The sequence below is a fragment of the Rutidosis leptorrhynchoides genome, chromosome 5 (genome assembly GCF_046630445.1).
Source record: "Rutidosis leptorrhynchoides isolate AG116_Rl617_1_P2 chromosome 5, CSIRO_AGI_Rlap_v1, whole genome shotgun sequence".
Classification (NCBI taxonomy): domain Eukaryota; kingdom Viridiplantae; phylum Streptophyta; class Magnoliopsida; order Asterales; family Asteraceae; genus Rutidosis; species Rutidosis leptorrhynchoides.
Window position 1 is genome coordinate 144,429,609 of NC_092337.1, and position 21,945 is coordinate 144,451,553.

Below are 21,945 nucleotides of genomic sequence, written 5' to 3' on the forward strand. Positions count from 1 at the left end.
AACATGCTTTAAAGTGTCAACCAAAAGGTTGGTGAGTTCATTAGTTTATCATAATCATTCATTTTCATCATTTTAATAGACCACAAGATTTCCAGATATTTAATTGTACACGTAACCCGAGTACAAAATAATACGCGTAACCCGCGAACTAAAATTCATTCATATGGTGAACGCTTGATAACCGAACTAACAGGATGCATATAGAATATCCCCATCATTCCGGGACTCTCATCGGATATGATAGTCGAAGTACTAAAGCATTCGCAACTCGAATGGGACTTGTCGAGGTCCATAGATCTATCTTTAGGATTCGCGTCAATTGGTGGCAATTATAATAAACACCAATTCTTAGGCTACCAAGCTAAAAAGGGGCATATTCGATTCGATAATCCAACCATAGAATGTAGTTTCGATTAGTTGTGTCTATTTTGTAAAACATTTATAAAAGCAGTGCATGTATTCTCAGTCACAAAAATATATATTGCAAAAGCATTTAAAAAGGGAGTAAATGAAACTCACTATATTGTATTTTGTAGTAAAAATACATATGACTACATTGAACAATGCAGGGTTGGCCTCGGATTCACGAACCTATATCATTCATATATGTATTAACACATATACTTGTAATCGAATAAATCTATATATTATTATTTATGATATTATTATTTATATTACTAACTTATATTCAAAAATATTAAATCTTGTTATGTTATATGTGTTAAATATATATATATTTATGTATTTCATTTGTTTATCAAAATAATAGTTCTAATTATACTAAGTTAATATTAGTAAAAATAATGATAATAACTATAATAATATACTTATGTTAATAATAACTTTATTAGTGATAATAACAATGATATTAATAATAATACTTGTAAAAATATTAATTTTACAGTTAATGATAGTTATGATATTGATTTTAATAATAGACACAAGAAATCGAAACTACATTTTATGGTTGGATTATCGAATCGAATAACATTAATACGGAAGAAATGCAGGAAGACTCGGAGCTTGTTACGGGTACGTTTCTTATCGAACCAAAAACAAACCACCATAATGACCACCTGCAAACTACTAATCAACCCTAACCTCTCCAACCGATGTGGGACGGATGTAACACGTATGTTACAATCCTCCCCCTTAACGGGACACAGCGTCCCCGCTGTGCACGTTGGACCGGGGCCTGGCTCTGATACCATCTGAAATGTCCTGTTCATATCGATTATAAACGTTTCATATTAATTGATTTCCTTGCGAGGTATTGACCTCTATATGAGAAGTTTTTCAAAGACTGCATTTGATTTTTAAAACAAACCATAAACTTTATTTTATCGATAAAGGTTTAAAATATTATGACGTTTATCAAACAATGATAATCTAAAATATAGCGTTTTAACATGATCATTACATAATGGTTTACAATAATATTACACAACAATATAAGTCTTCGAATGCAGTTTTTAAACAATATTATACAAGCATACAGACTCCAATCTTGTCTTTATTTAGTATGCAACATCGGAAGCTCTTAATAATCACCTGAGAATAAACATGCTTTAAACGTCAACAAAAAATGTTGGTGAGTTATAGGTTTAACCTATATATTTATCAATTCGTAATAATAGACCACAAGATTTTCAATTTCCATTTCTCAATAACATGCAAACTGCATAAAAATCATTCATATGATGAACACCTGGTAACCGACCTTAACAGTATGCATATAGAATATCCCCATCATTTCTAGACTCTCATCGGACATGATAAATCGAAGTACTAAAGCATCCGTAACTCGAATGAGGCTTGTTGGGCCAAATAGATCTATTTTTAGAATTTGCGTCAATTGGTGGCAATTATAATAAACACCAATTCTTAGGCTACCAAGCTAAAAAGGGGCATATTCGGTTCGATAATTCAACATAGAATGTAATTTCGATCACTTGTGTCTATTTTGTAAAACATTTATAAAACTGCATGTATTCTCATCCCAAAATAATAGATTTTAAAAGTGGGACTATAACTCACTTTCACAGATTTTTACTTCGTCGGGAAGTAAGACTTGGCCACGGGTTGATTCACGAACCTATAACAAATGTATACATATATATCAAGGTATGATTCTAAATATATTCACAACATTTTTTATTACGTTTTAACGATTTAAGTTTGTTAAGTCAGCAGTCCAACGTTAGTAATCTACAACTAGTTGTCCACAGTTTGATGTACAGAAATAAATCAATATATATTATCTCGAATCAATCCACGACCCAGTGTATACAAGTCTCATGCTAGATCACAACTCAAAGTATATATATTATTTTGGAATCAACCTCAACCCTGTATAGCTAACTCAAGCATTACTGCATATAGAGTGTCTATGGTTGTTCCAAATAATATATATAGATGGGTCGATATGATATGTCAAAACATTGTATACTTGTCTATGGTATCCCTAGATTACATAATATATGTTAGAATACATGTATAATACAATATAAGTTAGTTAAGTTATGATTTGTATAGATTTATTACAAATTTCACGTAGCTACAACAAGCAAAATTATCCAATCTTGTTTTACCCATAACTTCTTCGTTTTAAATCCGTTTTGAGTGATTCAAGTTGCCATGGTTTCATAATGAACTGAAATTTATGAAACTAAACAGAAAAAGTATAAGTTTATAGTCAGAAATACAGGTTACAAGTCAATATTGTAAGAGGTAGTCATTTCAGTCGAAAGAACGACGTCTTGATGCCATTTTGAAAAACATACTTCCACTTTGAGTTTAACCATGATTTTTGGATATAGTTTCATGTTATTAAGAAAAATCATTTTTCCAGAAGAATAACTTTTAAATCAAAGTTTATCATAGTTTTTAATTATCAAACCCAAAACAGCCCCCGGTTTCACTACGACGGCGTATGTTCGATTTTAAGGTGTTCTTCGTGTTTCCAGGTTTGAAATCATTACGTTAGCATATCATATAGATATAGAATATGTGTTTAGTTGATTTTAAAATTCAAGTTAGAAGAATTAACTTTGTTTGTGAACAAGTTTAGAATTAACTAAACTATGTTCTAGTGATTACACGTTTAAATCTTCGAATAAGATAGTTATATATATATATATATATATATATATATATGTATATATATATATGTATATATATATATATGTATATATATATATATGTATATATATATATATATATATATATATGTATATATATATATATATATGGATTGAATGATGTTATGAACATCATTACTACCTCAAGTTTAGTAGGTAAACCTACTGGAAATGATGAGAAAATAACTTGAGCTTTAAAGGATCTTTGATGGCTTGAAAGTTCTTGAAGCAGAATCATGACACGAAAACAAGTTTAAGTAAGATTACTACTTGATTTAAGATAGTTATGTTTATAGAAATTGAACCAAAGTTTAGATATGATTATTACCTTGATTAAGAATGAAAAGTTACTGAGATTATATGGAAGTTCTTGATCTTGCAAGTGTTCTTGAGATGGATCAAAAGTTTGGAAGCAAAATACTTGTAATTGGATGACTATCTTGATATGTTCTTGATCAAGCTTTCTTATGTTGATTCAAACTTAGTTTTTGATTCTTAAACTTGCTGAATTGATGAAGGGTTTTGATGTTATGCGAGGCGTATATGAAATAGTGTATATTTTACTAGGAAAAACTATTAAATACGATACAATTTTACACAAGATATTTATTTATTTATAGAATGGATATACCTAAACCTTGCTACAACACTTATAGGCAGTGTACCTAATCGTACAGTAGTGTAGTTTTTAGTAAGTCCGGTTCGTTCCACAGGGAAATCTTTTAAACAAAGCTTAACACTATATTAGTTTTAATTTATAACAATACAAATATATATATATATATATAAGTAATATTATTATTATAAAAAGGGGGTTTTTACCGTTTAATGACCGGTTTGTCAATTTTTAAAACTTAGTCGCAGTTAAAACCTAATGTAAAATATTAAATAAATAAAAGACTTAATTTAAAGCGTAAAGTAAATAACGATAATTAAATTACGTTAAATAAAAGTGCGATAAAATAAAATTACGATAATTAAAGAGTACGATAATTAAAAGTGCAATTAAATACAATGACAATAAATAAAAGTGCGATAATTAAAAGTGCAATTAAATATGAAAATAAAGGAATTATGCTTATTTAAACTTCCGTAATCATGATGTTTGACGTGTTGATTTTAGTTTATTCCCATGGGTTAATCGTTCTTTGTCCTGGATTATTTAATATGTCCGTCTGGTTTTTGTCCATAACAGTCCATCAGTCATAAATATAAAGTGCGAGTATCCTCGTCAAATTATCCTTATATCCGAAGTCAAATATTCCAACTAATTGGGGACTTAAACTGTTACAAGGTTTTAATACTTTGTTTAATAATTACACCAGGATATCAACTGCGTGTAACCCAAGGTTTTAATACTTTGTTAACAATTATGCCAAGTGTCCTTGTACATAATTCACCCCTGTTTTAATAAGTCTATTAACTATTAATCCATCCCCGTGTCCGGTTAAATGAACGATTATTAGTACTTATAAATATCCCGCCCATCGTGTCCGATCGAGTGTATATTGTTATTTATAGGTACGTCCAATTGTAAATCTTTATATTAAAATTAACAAACTATCATTTAGTTAAACAAATATAAAGCCCATTAATAGCCTATAGTCTAATTTCCACAAGTGTCGTTCTTTTGTCCAAACCCCAATTATGGTACAAAGCCCAATTACCCAATTTTAATATTTTTAGTCCAACATCATGATTACTTCGACTTAAATAAGCATAATAATAATTTAGCTACGAGACATTAATGTAAAAAGGTTGAACATAACTTACAATGATTAAAAATAGCGTAGCGTTACACGGACAGAATTTCGACTTACACCCTTACAACATTCGCTAACATACCCTTATTATTAGAAATTAAAATTAAAATTAAAATTATAATATAAATATATATACATATACGTTGATGAATGAAGAGAAAAAGATGTCTTTTATGTTCACCAAAAACGCGAGTTTTATAGGCAATGTGGGCTGGAAAAAGGGCTCATGCGATCGCATGAGTTTTGCTCCTCCAGGTCATGCGATCGCATGGCCAGCTGGGGAGGCTCACATGTTGTTGTTTTCTTCTGCCGACGGTTTTTATAATATAATATAATATATATATATTAATTTTAAGAATTAATTATATATTATATTATATTCATGTGCATAGTTGACTTGTAATTTTTAGTCCGATGCGTCGAGCGTTGAGAGTTGACTCTGGTCCCGGTTCTGGATTTTCGAACGTCCTTGCGTATAATTTAATATCTTGTACTTTGCATTTTGCTTCTTATAGTCTTGTAATTTTGAGATGTTTCTTATCACTAATTGGAACCTCTTTGATTGTACTTTGTACTTTTGAGCGTTTTGGTCGTTTGCGTCTTCAATTCGTCGAATCTGTCTTTTGTCTTCACCTTTTATTATTTAAACGAATATCATTTGTAAATAGAACAGTTGCAACTAAAATCTTGTCTTTCTTGAGGGATAATGCTATGAAATATATGTTCGTTTTTAGCATTATCAAATATTCCCACACTTGAGCGTTGCTTGTCCTCAAGCAATATAGTCTTGAAATATACTAGAATCACTTCTTTATTCTTCACACTTTGTACATCAGTGATTTCTATACGGCGGTATGAACAATGGTAGTAACGTTATGGTTTACAGTCCCACATGACTATAAAAATTTTAGATCCTTTAAGGAAATTGGATCTTTATGAAAACATTTGATCTTTTGAAAATTAAATCTAGCTTTTACCTAGATAAGTTTTTCGGGATAACCCTTCACCGGTGTTTGCAAATTGTTTTTGTGGGTTTGGTGGGTTTCAGATTTGAAAATTTTAGTTCAAAACTTGCGGTTTTGTGTCACCCACTTGCTAACCTTGTATTGGGAAAGCAACACGTCCAGTATACTTGTTCTGTATATTACCTTTTGGTAAACTACCGTCCGGTTGTAAAGGAAAGCATTGAACAAGCAACTGTTAAGGCAATGTCCCCTGACATGCTTTTAATTATGGTCTATAACGTGTCAGATGCAATTACTATTCTTTGTAGGAACAATAGTAAAGCTCACCCTTATAATTTTTCGATCTGGCACAAGGTCCTGTCTTTGACCATGCTATGCAACCACCGTTCTTACGGTTGACACCCGATTTGGTTCAGGTGACCTAATGAATTCCAGGTGAATTCCTAGGATTTTACGTTCAATGGTAATGAACGCATTGAAAATGGGTTTTCAGAAAACAAATCGGTTTGCAATTTTGATCAAAATATTTTCTCGTTCAAGCTCGAGTTTAGATATCATCGAATTCCATGAGTTTGTAATTCTCAATCTTTAAGGTCAATCTCCAGGATTGAGTAATATCAGGCTTAAAAGCTGATTTTTGATCTTTAAGGAGATTATACTTTTCTGGGGATCTGATTCATTAGTCTTATCAAGCTAATTTGCACGGCGTCCTCCCCATTTTACGAGACAGATCCTCTCATGGTTAGGATAAGTCTGACCACTTGGCGACCCTGTTTGATGCTGAGGTCCGTAGATTTCCTGCTGATTTTAGTGATGACTTTTCTAGATTTTTCGTCAACCTACAGCTGGTCTGGACGACAACTTCATGACCTAAATCAAGAAGCGTGTTTCTTTTTCGGAAGACTTTACTTCCTTTTAATGATGGAATTGATTCATCGTGTTGATCCATCTTTCTTTCAAATATATTACAGTAAATCGGGTAAAACTGATTAAAATCGTCCAAAACAAAAGTATCTTCAGTTATTTGTTACAAAAATATGTGTGATATATGTTTTAAATAACTTGGTAAATTTTCCCATACTTGGCTTTTATTTTCCTTTTTATTGTCCTCTATTCCATTTTAAATGAATTCTAACATTTTGGGTTGTTTCTCAATTTATGTCCTTTCCGAGGTAACAATAATTTAGGTGTTAACACCTAGTTTTATCGTTCATAAATATGTATAAACATGATTTTGAATTCATTTAATTGAAAATTTTGAAAATTTTTACTAGAATTGGGTAGTCAGTATATAAGACTAGGGCTGTTCTTTATTATTAGAGAGCACTAGATTCTAATACAACTACTGCGTTACTAGTATTTTTAATGGTAACCAAGTGTACAAGTCAAAATTTTTTAAAATTCCGAAAGAATTTAACCCCTTCCCATACTTAAGATCTTGCAATGCCCTCATTTGCAAGAAATCAGTAACATTTTAAATTATTGAGGGTGATTAGCGTAGAAAATTGATTAAATTTTACCAAAATTTCTAAACATATTGGCGTTTGTTTGCTGAATGATAAATGGTGCACATCATTTGTTCATTCCGTCTTGTTGTTACATCACATTTGTTTTTCATTTTGTCGTCAAAAGTACTAGCTTTTGCTGAACTTAATGCCAGTCTTTGAAAATGCGCTGTTTTACCCTGTTTTGTACAATCCACAATATACATACAATACAAATATAAACATGCATGGCAATTTGAAATGGGACTTAAAATTCCACTTTCAAATCCTAAATATGAAATATTAGTACACAATAATAATAAAAATGATAAAAATTACATAAAAATATCCAATAACATAAGTTAAAACATGAAAAAGTAAAAAGATAAAAATATAAAAATCATAAAAATAACCAATGGAACCAAATCAGTCTGGATAGGGGGTTCCAGTTCATCTCGTCAGGTGGGTTCCATTATTGGTTATAGGTGTTGTGATAGGCTTGGTTATAGTCATACCGGTTAAAGGGTGGTCGGATGTCGGGGTTGTGTGGCGGAAAATGAGCAGGTCAAGTAGGCACGTAATTATTTGGTACCTGATATGATAGTTGGCTCATGATTTGGTGCTGATGAACTAACCAGCTATCATGTTGGCGTCGCCTATAGTCCTCGTATACTCGCTCGGAGTTCCACTGCTCGTACATACTATGTCTGGCCGCGCTCGTCATTGCTTCCTCATCTATACGAACGTGGACGTCAAGAATAGCATCTCGAAAGACATCTCTAATGTCTTCCGCTTCCTCCATTTCCTCGTCTGAGCCTCTCGCTACCTGAGAATGATTACCTTCATAGGGAATTGCCTGGTTGTGTCTACTCTTCAATACCTTAGCACCCGTATAAACCCGCAATCATATGGTCTCATCCTGTTCTCTACAAACCTGTAATGGACCCCCTTGGTTCCTATCAACACCTAAATACTCTCCAATGAGAGTAACAAAAATACCTCCTCCTATTATACTCCCGTCCTGCATTCCTTCTACCATTTTAGATAAATAAAAACCAACACAGTAAGGGATATTAACAAAGCTTCTCGGGTCTCGAATACACTTTAGGTAAAATAAATCATGTAAGGTCATTTTCTCCTTATTGTGACCTCTCTGTGTAATCGAGTTAGCCAAAAATCTATGAATTACATGAAGCTCGGCTTTGTTAATATGTAAGTAGGAGTGTTTTCCTCCCAGTGTAAAAACATTATAGTTTGACATACGCCTCCAAACGACGTTCGCGTCAAAATTCTCATCTACCCTTTCTCCACGATAAATCAAACTCATACAGTCGGGTAGTAGCAATTCACTAGGAGTGTAAATCTGTAATGCCCTGGCCATGTCCATCATGGACATTCTGTACATCCTACCGCCAAGGATAAATCTAAGAAAACTTCTATCATCTAACCTATCTACATCTATATTTAACACTATATTACTCATCAGCTCAACGCACCATTCCTTATATACAGGTCTACGAATGATGAAAAGACGTTCCCAATCTGTAAAAGAAGAACTGCCATACCTTTGAATCAAATGCTGTCTAACACGGTCAGCTAGATGGACTGTTTCCAAAGGATTCCAATCAATTACTCTCGACACCTCTACCTCTTTTGTTACCAATTTAAATTTATTACTTTGATATGCCGGGTAATCTCTCCATCGTCTATTGAATCTCAGATTAGGATGCAATGTGTGTTCCGGAATTGTTGGGTATTCTACAGGCGGATGCGGGGGAAATACTATGAATTCATTAGGTAACTGTAGCAGATCATAATAAGGTACTTGCTGATCAGGCTGTTGTTGTGGTTCCTGTTGTGGTACTTGTTCAGGTTCTGGCTCGTATTGCATTTCTGGTTCTGGTTCTGGAGCTGGAGCAGGTCGTCTAGATGATGATGATCCCGAACCTCCAGTATCGGCTTTCTGCAAAACACATTAAACACAAAATTTTGCATCCAAATATGCATTAGTGTTAGCAAAATAATAATTTAAAACAATCACAATAACATGTTAAATCAAAATTAAACTTATACACATTTTCACATTTTTTACAATTCTATACTTTTTCAAATAAGCACATATGGAAATGTAGACAAAGTTCATAAGCATTTAACTCAAATAACATGTCAAAATAGTCATTACTAACAATTAAACAAGTCTCAAATGGCAAATATATCAAATTAATCAAGTTTATGAATTTTGGACTTAAAAAGTCCACTTTAATCTCCAAAAATCATGTTTATGATCAATGTTTGGATCATTTAACTATCTAAACATGTTACACTACTCAATTTAGTAATAATTCATGATAAAAATCGGCGATAACCTGTTTATATCAAAAAGCCCCAAATTGCTCAAGAACACAAACCCTAGATTTCTAAAAATTTTGAAGTTTTTGGCTTCAAATCATGTTAAATAACATCAATCTAGGTTATACATGCATAAAATACTAACAATTTAACACTAATTACACTAGAAATTAACAAAATTGCATTAGGTAAAATATTGGTAATTATCACAAAAACTAGAAAATTTATGAGTTTAGGGGTGTAATTTTTACCTTTTTGCTGAAGAATGCGAATCTAGGCATGATTAGAGCAAGAAAATTGACGAATTACGGTGAAAATTTTCGAATTTTAGAGAGTATTTTGGGGTATTTTCGTATGTATGTGTGAGTTTTGTGTGAAAAACAGCTCGCTGAGCTATTTGTTTCTAGCCTGGAATTTCTCCCCATGCGATCGTATGGCACCAAAGGCCAAACTCCATGCGATCGCATGGAGTCCCGGGTACAGTGGTTTTTTTTTTTTTTTTTTTTTTTTTTTTTTTTAACCTTATAACTTTTTTAAAACATTTAATTAATTAAATTCTAAAAATTTTATTTTCCTTTAGGAGCGAGGGTATTTCGGATCGTTGTCCTAGTCTGTCTCTCGACAAAATTTTAAAATTTGTTAATTCAAATCGCGGTTTTAAAAGTAAAGATTTTTGAGTTTTTTAAATGTTTTTGGCATACTTTAATTCAATAAGATTAAAAATAATGATAATAAAAGTTCTCGTCCCTCCCTTGGGTAGAGTAATTTCGGTTCAACGACCTAGTCTTCAACTCACGACGAATTTTAAAAATCATATTTTTAACTTAGCGAAATAAAGTAAATTTTTGTTTTTAAATTCACACCAAACTTAAATTTAAAATGCATAAAATTAAAAATTCATATTAAAAATTCACACCAAACTTATATTATATTTTTGTTTTTATACATACAAACTTATATTAAAAATATTAATTTTTCAGATATTTACAATTTTAAAGAAGTTTACAATATTAATTTAATATTTATATATTAATTTTAAAAACATGGTAAAAATAAAATTGAAAATCTTTTTGGTCTTTTATCCCACTTTAATCAATCAAATATTATCAAAAATATACGCCCCTCTTTTCGGTAAAGTAATTTCGGTTCAACGACCTAATTTAACTCATGACGAATTTTTGAAATATTTTGGTTGAATGATTAAAGATATTTATACCTTAAGAATAAACGGTAAATTTCGCAGTGATGTAATAAATTTTTGTATGATATCAATAATTTCGGTCGCAAGACCTAATTTCATCGAATACCAATTTAATACTTTATAGCGAATAAATTAGCGTTTATTATCAAAAGGTTAAAAATAAAAATAAAAATAAAAATAAAAATGAAAACTGTACATACTTACCTGTGAGAAAGATTTCTTAATGATATGCTCTAGCTCACTCATAAGATAGTCGGACTAATTGGTTTTCCATAGCTACATAGGCGTAACCTCGAGCATTTAACGTTTTTTCTTCTAAACATATGAACGGTCCATCTCTGCATAAAGTAACGAACTCGGTATTGGAATATGTCTGATTCGTCGAGCATTTTCCTTCGTGTGATCATTTTCCGCATTTGTGACATCTTTCAAGGTGTCGTGCTCTTCTTTTCGCTGCGGATTTTGATTTTCCTTTACCAAATTGTAACTTATTATTTTCGCATCTGGATTCTTTTCTTACTCCGTCCAATTTACCTCTGATTAATGATACTATTTCACTTGGAAGGGTGTCATTATTACGTTTAGTGATCAAAGCGTGTAGCATTAGACCATGGTTTAATTCACATGAAGTCTTCATCTCGCAAAATCTAAAAAAATAAAAATTCAGAATGGGGGGAGAAGACTAGTTCTTTAGGGTCTGCTAGGGAAAGACCATTCGGGTTCTATTCTCGAGAACTACACGAAAACAGAAAATCTAACTCTAACAGAAATACATATTATCCTTTAAAGACTTGATTCTCCCCACACTTAGTTAGCTGTGGTGTTGAAATTGTGATTAACTTCGTTGTCAAGTTCCATCGAATTATCTATGTAATATTTAACTCTGTGACCATTAACCTTAAATTCAATCCCATTTGAATTTATTAATTCTACTGTTCCGTACGGGAAAACTCTTTTGACTATGAATGGTCCAGACCATCTTGATTTCAATTTTCCAGTAAATAGCTTGAATCGTGAATTGAAAAGAAGAACTCTGTCTCCTTCTTTAAATTCTTTTGAACTTCTGATTCTTTTATCATGCCATTTCTTCGTTCTTTCTTTATAGATTAACGAATTTTCGTATGCTTCATGTCTTAATTCTTCTAATTCGTTTAATTGACTTAACCGTAGACGTCCAGCTTCATGTAAATCAAGATTACATGTCTTCAAAGCCCAAAATGCTTTGTGTTCAATTTCTACTGGAAGATGACATGCTTTTCCGTAAACGAGTCTAAAAGGTGTGGTTCCAATTGGAGTTTTGTAGGCTGTTCTAAAAGCCCAGAGTGCATCCTCCAATTTTATGGACCATTCCTTCGGATTTGATCCTACGGTTTTCTCTAGAATACGTTTTAAAGCTCGGTTGGTATTTTCAACTTGTCCACTTGTTTGTGGATGATATGCGGTGGAGATTTTATGAGTTACTCCATATCTTTTAAGAACTTTCTCAAGTTGATTATTACAAAAATGAGTTCCCCGATCACTTATTAAAGCTTTCGGTGTTCCAAACTTTGCAAAAAGACGTTTTAAAAAGTTGACTACAACTCGTGCATCATTAGTTGGGAGAGCTTGTGCTTCCGCCCATTTAGATACATAATCAATGGCTACGAGATTGTAGAGATTATTATGAGATTTTGGAAATGGACCCATAAAGTCAATACCCCAAATGTCAAATACTTCACATACTTGAATGACATTTTGTGGTATTTCATCACGTTGACTTATTTTTCCGGCCCTTTGACATGCATCACAGGATTTGCAAAGAAGGTGTGCGTCTTTGTAAATTGTAGGCCAATAGAATCCAGCATCGTAAACTTTTCTTGCTGTGAGTTGAGGCCCATAATGCCCTCCTGTTGGTCCTGTGTGACAATGGTTTAAGATTTTACTAGCTTCATCTCCGAATACCCATCGGCGTATTATTCCATCGGGACAACTTTTAAACAAATGTGGATCTTTCCAGAAATAGTGTTTTATATCACTGAAGAATTTCTTTCGTTTTTGGTACGACAATCCTTTTTCAAGGAATCCACATACTAAATAGTTCGCATAGTCTGTAAACCATGGAATTTCATTATAATCTATCTTCAATAGATATTCATCAGGAAAGTTGTCTTGTATGGCCGATTCATTTAGAACTTCTAATTCAAGATTTTCAAGACGAGAAAGATGATCAGCGGCGAGATTTTCTGCTCCTCTTTTATCTCGGATTTCAATATCAAACTCTTGTAAGAGTAAGATCCAACGGATTAATCTTGGTTTGGCATCTTGTTTCGAAAATAGGTATCTAAGAGCAGAATGGTCGGTATAGACCACCGTTTTAGCTAGAACGAGATATGAACGAAATTTGTCAAAAGCAAAGACAATAGCAAGGAGTTCTTTTTCAGTAGTTGTGTAATTTGTTTGTGCTCCTTGTAACGTCTTACTAGCATAATATATAGGTCGAAATCGTTTTTCATTCCTTTGTCCTAAAACGGCTCCCATTGCAAAATCACTTGCATCGTACATTAGTTCAAACGGTAAATTCCAATTTGGAGTTATCATAATCGACGCATTAGTGAGTTTTTCTTTAAGAATATTAAAAGATTTGATGCAGTCATCTGAAAAGATGAATGGAGCATCCTTTTCTAGGAGTTTATTCATAGGAGTGGCAATTTTAGAAAAATCTTTTATAAAACGTCGGTAAAAACCGGCATGCCCTAGAAAACTCCTAACTCCTCTAACATTGGTGGGATGTGGAAGTTTAGCAATTACATCTACTTTAGCTCTATCCACTTCAATTCCTTCCTTTGAAATTTTATGTCCAAGAACGATGCCTTCTTTAACCATGAAATGGCATTTCTCTCAATTAAGTACTAGATTTGATTGTTCACATCTAATAAGCATTCGTTCAAGATTAACTAGACATGATTCAAATGTATCACCGAAGACTGAAAATTCATCCATGAAAACTTCCATGCATTCTTCTATCATGTCGTGAAAAATCGCCATCATACACCTTTGAAAGGTTGCAGGGGCGTTGCAAAGTCCAAATGGCATGCGTTTGTAAGCAAAAGTACCATAAGGGCACGTGAATGTGGTTTTCTTTTGATCCTCGGGTGCTATTGAAATTTGAAAATATCCGGAAAAACCATCAAGAAAACAATAGTAACTGTTTTCGGCTAATCTTTCCAACATTTGATCAATAAAAGGTAAGGGAAAGTGATCTTTTCTGGTGGCATCATTTAATTTTCTATAATCAATACAAACACGCCATCCTGTTACAGTCCTAGTAGGAATAAGCTCATTTTTCTCATTTGTAATGACAGTCATGCCACCCTTCTTAGGTACGCATTGAACTGGGCTTACCCATGGACTATCAAAAATTAGATAAATTAAACCTGCATCTAGCAGTTTAATAATTTCTTTCTTAACAACATCTTGCATATTAGGATTTAGTCTTCTTTGACGTTGCACATATGGTTTATGACCTTCTTCCATAAGGATTTTATGTGTGCAATACGAAGGACTTATTCCTTTAATATCATGAATCTTCCATGCACTGGCTGGTTTATGAGCTTTTATCACAGAAATAAGTTGAGATTTTTCATTTTCAGTAAGAGAAGACGATATTATTACAGGTAATTCAGATTCACCATGTAAATAAGCATATTCCAAAAGGTTTGGAAGTGGCTTTAACTCTAATGTCGGAGGTTCTTCTATCGATGATTTATATCGATATCTGTCTTCTTCTTTTAGCATTTGAATTTCTTCTATTGTTGGTTCATATCCATTAGCCATAAGTGTAGCTAACATTTCAGTTTCATCAATTGGTTCAGTACCTTCTCCTAAAGAACATTCTCCTGTTCCTTGTAATTCTGGAAATTCTTCTAACAATTCTGCATGTGAATCTATAGTTTGAATATAATAGCATGTATCATCTGCAGATTGCAGTTGTTGCATGGCTCTATCAACTGAAAAATTAACACTCTCGTCCTCTATACTTAGGGTCAGTTTCTTACCGAACACGTCTATTATTGCTTTAGCCGTGTTTAAGAATGGTCTTCCTAATATGAGAGGTACTCGAGAATCTTCTTCCATGTCCAGGATAACAAAATCTACTGGAAATACTAAAGTACCAACTTTAACTAGCATGTTCTCCATTATCCCTCTAGGATATTTTACTGATCTATCGGCTAGTTGTATGCTTATTCGTGTTGGTTTCAATTCTCCAAGGTCTAGTTTAGCGTATAGTGAATACGGCATTAAATTTATACTAGCACCTAAGTCTGCCAATGCTTCTATTGAACTAAGACTACCCAGAAAACATGGAATCGTGAAACTTTCTGGATCAGATAGTTTTTCTGGTATCTTATTCAACAGCACTGCTGAACAATTAGCATTCATAGTAACAGCCGAGAGTTCTTCCATTTTTTTTCTATTCGAGATTAGATCTTTCAGAAATTTAGCATATCTAGGCATTCCTGAAATCACATCAATGAAAGGAAGATTTACATTTATCTGTTTAAACATATCCAAGAATTTAGATTGCTCGGCTTCAAGTCTCTCTTTTCTCATTTTACTCGGGTAAGGAAGTGGTGGTTGGTATGGTTTAACAAAAGGTTTAGTCTTAACTGTGTTATCTTCATTAACCTTTTCAACTACCGGTTTTCTTTCCTTATCTTGTTCAGGTTGTGGTTCTTGTGGAGTAGGAATAGCTTCATCAGAAATTACAGGTATTTCAGGTGGTTTAAGTGTAATACCACTTCTTGTGGTAATGGCTTTAGCTGTTTCATTTTGGGGGTTAGCATTTGTATCACTAGGTAGACTTTCCGGTTTTCTTTCACCTATCAACCTTGCTAGGTTACTTACTTCTTGTTCCAGATTTTGAATAGAAGCTTGTTGATTTCTAAATGCTTGAGCATTTTGTTCATTGGTTTGTTTCTGAGATGTGAAAAACTGCGTTTGAGATTCAACTAGCTTCGTCATCATATCTTCTAAATTTGGCTTTTTATCATCGGTTTGTGGTGGTTTGTTTTGAAAATTAGGTCTTTTCTGATTGTAAGTATTATTGGATACTTGTTGATTGCTAGGACCTTGTTGGTTGTTGTATGGAACATTTCGGTTATAATTCTGATTTTGATTGTAGATTGGTCTTGGCGGTTGATAATTATTCTGATAATTATTTCCAGGCCTTTGGTTTATGTATGAAACATTCTCTCTTTGTTCCATTGTTAGTTCAATACTGAGACAATCTTTTGTCAAATGTGGTCCTCCACACTGCTCACAACTAATTCGTATTGAGTGTATATCCTAAGTCATCTTTTTCATTCGTCTCTCGACAGCATCTATCTTTGCAGAAATAGAATCTAAGTCATGGCTAGAATCAGCTCTAGCTGCTTTAGATGATCTAACGATATCTTTTTCTTGGTGCCACTCATGTGAGTGGGAAGCAGTGTTATCAATAATTTTATAAGCATCAGTTTCTATTTTCTTCATAATGGAACCACCAGCTGCTATGTCTACGTCTTTCCTTGTAGTGATGTCACATCCTTGGTAGAATATTTGTACTATTTGACAAGTGTCTAAACCATGTTGCGGACATCCTCTCAATAACTTTTCAAATCTTGTCCATGCCTCATATAGAGTTTCATTTGGCTTCTGTGTGAACGTAACAATTTCTCCTTGAAGTCTTACGGCTTTAGATGCCGGAAAGAATTGTTTAAGAAATTTTTCAACTAAAACGTCCCATGTATCAATCGCCCCTTCAGGTAACGATTCCAACCAATCTTTGGCTTCTCCCTTTAAAGTCTAGGGAAATAACATGAGATATATCTGTTCATCCTCCACTTCTCTTATTTTAAATAGAGTGCCGATCCTATTAAAGGTACGAAGATGTTCATTTGGATCTTCCTTCGGCGCACCACTAAATTGGCATTGATTAGTTACCATGTGTAGAATTTGTCCTTTGATTTCATAATCTGGCGCATTAATGTCTGGACGAGTAATTGCGTGACCTTGGCCAGTGCGTTTAACTCTCATTCGGTCTTCCATACTTAGAGGTTCCAGATTTTCCATGATTGAATTTGTTGAATCTGAATCACTAGAGGATTCTGATTTAATGGTTGGTTCCTCAACAATCTCTGTTTGAATGACTGGTGGTTCCGGAGGAAAGATTAGTGGTTCAGGATCTACGAATTGTCCCTGAATATTCTCCGGATTCTCAATTGTGAGGTCGGGTTCAAAAAATGGATTATCGGAAATTTGAATTGGAGTACTTGGTCGACTGGATGACGATTCTAAAGAAAAATCAACGGCGACAATATTTGCTAGATGTCTTGATCGAGTTACAGGTGGTGAACGTACAAAAGGTGGTGAACGTTTTGCTCGGTGCATTCACTGAATATCCTATTAGTTATAAAAATAAGAAAAATTATATAAGTTATCAAATTAATAGACTTTTTTGATTTTGCCCACGTTTCGAATAGCTAAAAGATGCAGCAGAGGGGCAGGATTCGTTTGGTCTCAATATAATTGAGTAATGTTTGGCTCCAATAACCTGGTCCACGTACAAATCCAACTATTACTACAAACCAGAAAATTTTGATGTCTATCAATTTAACCACTTAAAATAATTTTTCGCTTGAAATTTAAAGAAATATTAGATAAGAAATAGAGAAAATTCTAAGTCCTAAAAACTAGAATGGCAAGAAATAAGAGAGAAAAAGAGCGCGTCGAAAAACGTCGAAAAATAAAAGATAAGAAAGTAGCGCGTCGAAACTTAAAAAGGAACTAAAAACTAAGAATTAAAAGTTACGTCTAAAAATATTAAAGCTTAAAAGAAAAACTATATCCCAAATGACAATATCTTAAAAAGGTACTAAAACTTAAAAAGGCGTCGCAAAATTCTAAAGCACCTAAATCTTAGTCTAACGAAAAAGCACTTAAGAGATTTTACGGCAAAGCCTAAAAATCTAGAAGTAAAAATAACTATGGCAAAAACTATGTCTTAAAACTAAATACGAACGAAAAATACAAAAAAATTACGCTAAAACAAATAAAAAGGAACAAAATATAAAAATAAACTAAAAGTTGTAAAAATTACAATTTTTTATAAAAATATTATTTTTATATTATTTATTTAATAAAACTATTAATTTTATAAATTATTTAAACTAATTAAACTAAATATACAAAATAATAATAAAAAATAAATTATATAATAATAATACCCTAATTAGGGTTTAAATTAAATAATAATAATAATAATAATTACTCCGTAATGATTGCAGAGTTCAGTCAAATGTGGCGTGTCAGCAGGGCTCATGCGATCGCATGAGTCCTAAGTTACCCAGTCATGCGATTGCATGGGCTAGGGTTTCGGGCCAGAGAGTGGGCTGCTACAGTACGGGCCGAATGTTTTTTTTTTTTTTTTTCTGTTTTGCTGTTTTGATTTATATTAAAACAAAATATTTAATTAAAATTTATATTTTTACAAACTAAAATAAAAATAAAGAAACTTTATAAAACTTATATATTTAACAAACTCTTAAAAATATTTATATTTTTGTTTTTTTTTTATATTTTTGAATTTTTAAAACGTATTTTTACAAAAGCGTATTTTTTATAAAAGTAAACTAAAAATAATTTTTTATTTTTTTTATATATAGCGTTGCGCTTCCGGCGTTTAAGCAGATATGTTCCCCGGCAGCGGCGCCAAAAATACTTGATGTTATGCGAGGCGTATATGAAATAGTGTATATTTTACTAGGAAAAACTATTTAATACAATACAATTTTACACAAGATATTTATTTATTTATAGAATGGATATACCTAAACCTTGCTACAACACTTATAGGCAGTGTACCCAAGGTTGCAAAAGACGTGAGACGGAGTCGAGACGGTCGGGTCCTAAAAAGGTCGAGACGTTCAAGACGGGGTAGAGACGGACGTTGACCAAAGTTGACTTTTAAATATATAAGTATAAAAATGCATATATGTACACATATTTTAAAGCTAAAAAATTCAATTGATTAATTTGTACCCTTATTTGCTATCATCATCAATTTAATACAAAAAATTCAAACTAAAATACGATATATTTCACCGATTTTACCGATTTTCTGGCTTTTCTGAATTTTGACCGACTTTGACCCAATTTTTTTCAACTTTGACCCGAATTTTGATCGTTGACTGTCATATTAGACGGTTTTCTTTGAGACGGGACGGGCTAGTCACCAAACCATCGAGACGGGCATCGCAACGGCTCGAGACGGGGTGTTTTGCAACTGAGAGTGTACCTAATCGTACAGTAGTGTAGTTTTTAGTAAGTCCGGTTCGTTCCACAGGGAAATCTTTTAAACAAAGCTTAACGCTATATTAGTTTTAATTTATAACAATAGATATATATATATATATATATATATATATATATATATATATATATATATATATATATATATATATATATATATATATATATATATATATATATATATATATAAGGGGGTTTTTACCGTTTAATGACTGGTTTGTCGATTTTTAAAACTTAGTCGCAGTTAAAACCTAATGTAAAATATTAAATAAATAAAAGACTTAATTTAAAGCGTAAAGTAAATAACGATAATTAAATTACGTTAAATAAAAGTGCGATAAAATAAAATTACGATAATTAAAGAGTACGATAATTAAAAGTGCAATTAAATACAATGACAATAAATAAAAGTGCGATAATTAAAAGTGCAATTAAATATGAAAATAAAGGAATTATGCTTATTTAAACTTCCGTAATCATGATGTTTGACGTGTTGATTTTAGTTTATTCCCATGGGTTAATTGTTCTTTGTCCTGGATTATTTAATATGTCCCTCTGGTTTTTGTCCATAACAGTCCATCAGTCATAAATATAAAGTGCGAGTATCCTCGTCAAATTATCCTTATATCCGAAGTCAAATATTCCAACTAATTGGGGACTCAAACTGTAACAAGGTTTTAATACTTTGTTTAATAATTACACCAAGATATCAACTGCGTGTAACCCAAGGTTTTAATACTTTGTTAACAATTATGCCAAGTGTCCTTGTACATAATTTACCCCTGTTTTAATAAGTCTATTAACTATTAATCCATCCCCGTGTCCGGTTAAATGAACGATTATTAGTACTTATAAATATCCCGCCCATCGTGTCCGATCGAGTGTATATGGTTATTTATAGGTACGTCCAATTGTAAATCTTTATATTAAAATTAACAAACTATCATGTAGTTAAACAAATATAAAGCCCATTAATAGCCCATAGTCTAATTTCCACAAGTGTCGTTCTTTTGTCCAAACCCCAATTATGGTATAAAGCCCAATTACCCAATTTTAATATTTTTAGTCCAACATCATGATTACTTCGACTTAAATAAGCATAATAATAATTTAGCTACGAGACATTAATGTAAAAAGGTTGAACATAACTTACAATGATTAAAAATAGCATAGCGTTACACGGACAGAATTTCAACTTACACCCTTACAACATTCGCTAACATAACCTTATTATTAGAAATTAAAATTAAAATTAAAATTATAATATAAATATATATACATATACGTTGATGAATGAAGAGAAAAAGATGTCTTTTATGTTCACCAAAAACGCGAGTTTTATAGGCAATGTGGGCTGGAAAAAGGGCTCATGCAATCGCATGAGTTTTGCTCCTCCAGGTCATGCGATCGCATGGCCAGCTGGGGAGGCTCACATGTTGTTGTTTTCTTCTGCCGACGGTTTTTATAATATAATATAATATATATATTAATTTTAAGAATTAATTATATATTATATTATATTCATGAGCATAGTTGACTTGTAATTTTTAGTCCGTTGCGTCGAGCGTTGAGAGTTGACTCTGGTCCCGGTTCCGGATTTTCAAACGTCCTTGCGTATAATTTAATATCTTGTACTTTGCGTTTTGCTTCTTGTACTCTTGTAATTTTGAGACGTTTCTTATCACTAATTGGAACCTCTTTGATTGTACTTTGTACTTTTGAGCTTTTTGGTCATTTGCGTCTTCAATTCGTCGAATCTGTCTTTTGTCTTCACCTTTTATTATTTAAACGAATATCACTTGTAAATAGAACAGTTGCAACTAAAATCTTGTCTTTCTTGAGGGATAATGCTATGAAATATATGTTCGTTTTTAGCATTATCAGGTTTTTAGGACTTGAAAGAGATGAAGATTAGAGAGCATTTAGAGTGGAAAAATGGAAATGAAATTGATGTATGTGTGTGTGTAATGAGGCGTCAAAACTGGATGTCCATATAGGCTCCGTTAATTTGTTATTTAGCTAATTATTTGATACTAGTTGCCAAAAGGTTAGTTCCACATGTCTAATGACTCATGAGGGCTGCTAACAACTGCATTATTTGAGTGTATATACCAATAGTATATACCTCTAGAAGCTGTGTATTGTACGAGTACGAATACGGGTGCATACGAGTAGAATTGTTGATGAAAATGAACGAGGATGTAATTGTAAGCATTTTTGTTAAGTAGAAGTACTTTGATATGTATCATGAAGTCTTTCAAAAGTGTATTAATACATCTTAATAAACTACATGTATATACATCTTAACTGAGTCGTTAAGTCACCGTTATTCGTTACATGTAAGTGTTGTTTTGAAACCTTTAAGTTAACGATCTCGTTTAATGTAGTTAATCCATTGTTTATTATAGCTTATGAGATGTTAAATTATCATGTTACCATGCTGACACAGTGTAAGAATATATCTTAATATGATATATATATATATATATATATATATATATATATATATATATATATATATATATATATATATATATATATATTTAAAATGCCGTTACAACAATAATCATTACATATTTAACTCGTTTCGAAACTCTTAAGTTAGTAGTCTTGTTTTACATATGTAGTTCATTGTTAACACACTTAATGATATATTTAATTATCATTTTATCATGTTAAACATAGTGTATCAATATTTTAATATGATTCATATGT

At 32.3% G+C, this 21,945-nt stretch overlaps 1 non-coding gene across 1 annotated transcript; it reads left to right on the top strand.

Annotated features, from left to right (window-relative positions):
- Positions 1-16,501: 16,501 nt before the first annotated feature.
- Positions 16,502-16,608, top strand: LOC139851123 (small nucleolar RNA R71). Its single transcript, XR_011760483.1, has one exon. It is a non-coding gene; the product is annotated as a small nucleolar RNA R71 (small nucleolar RNA).
- The last annotated feature ends 5,337 nt before the right edge of the window (positions 16,609-21,945 follow it).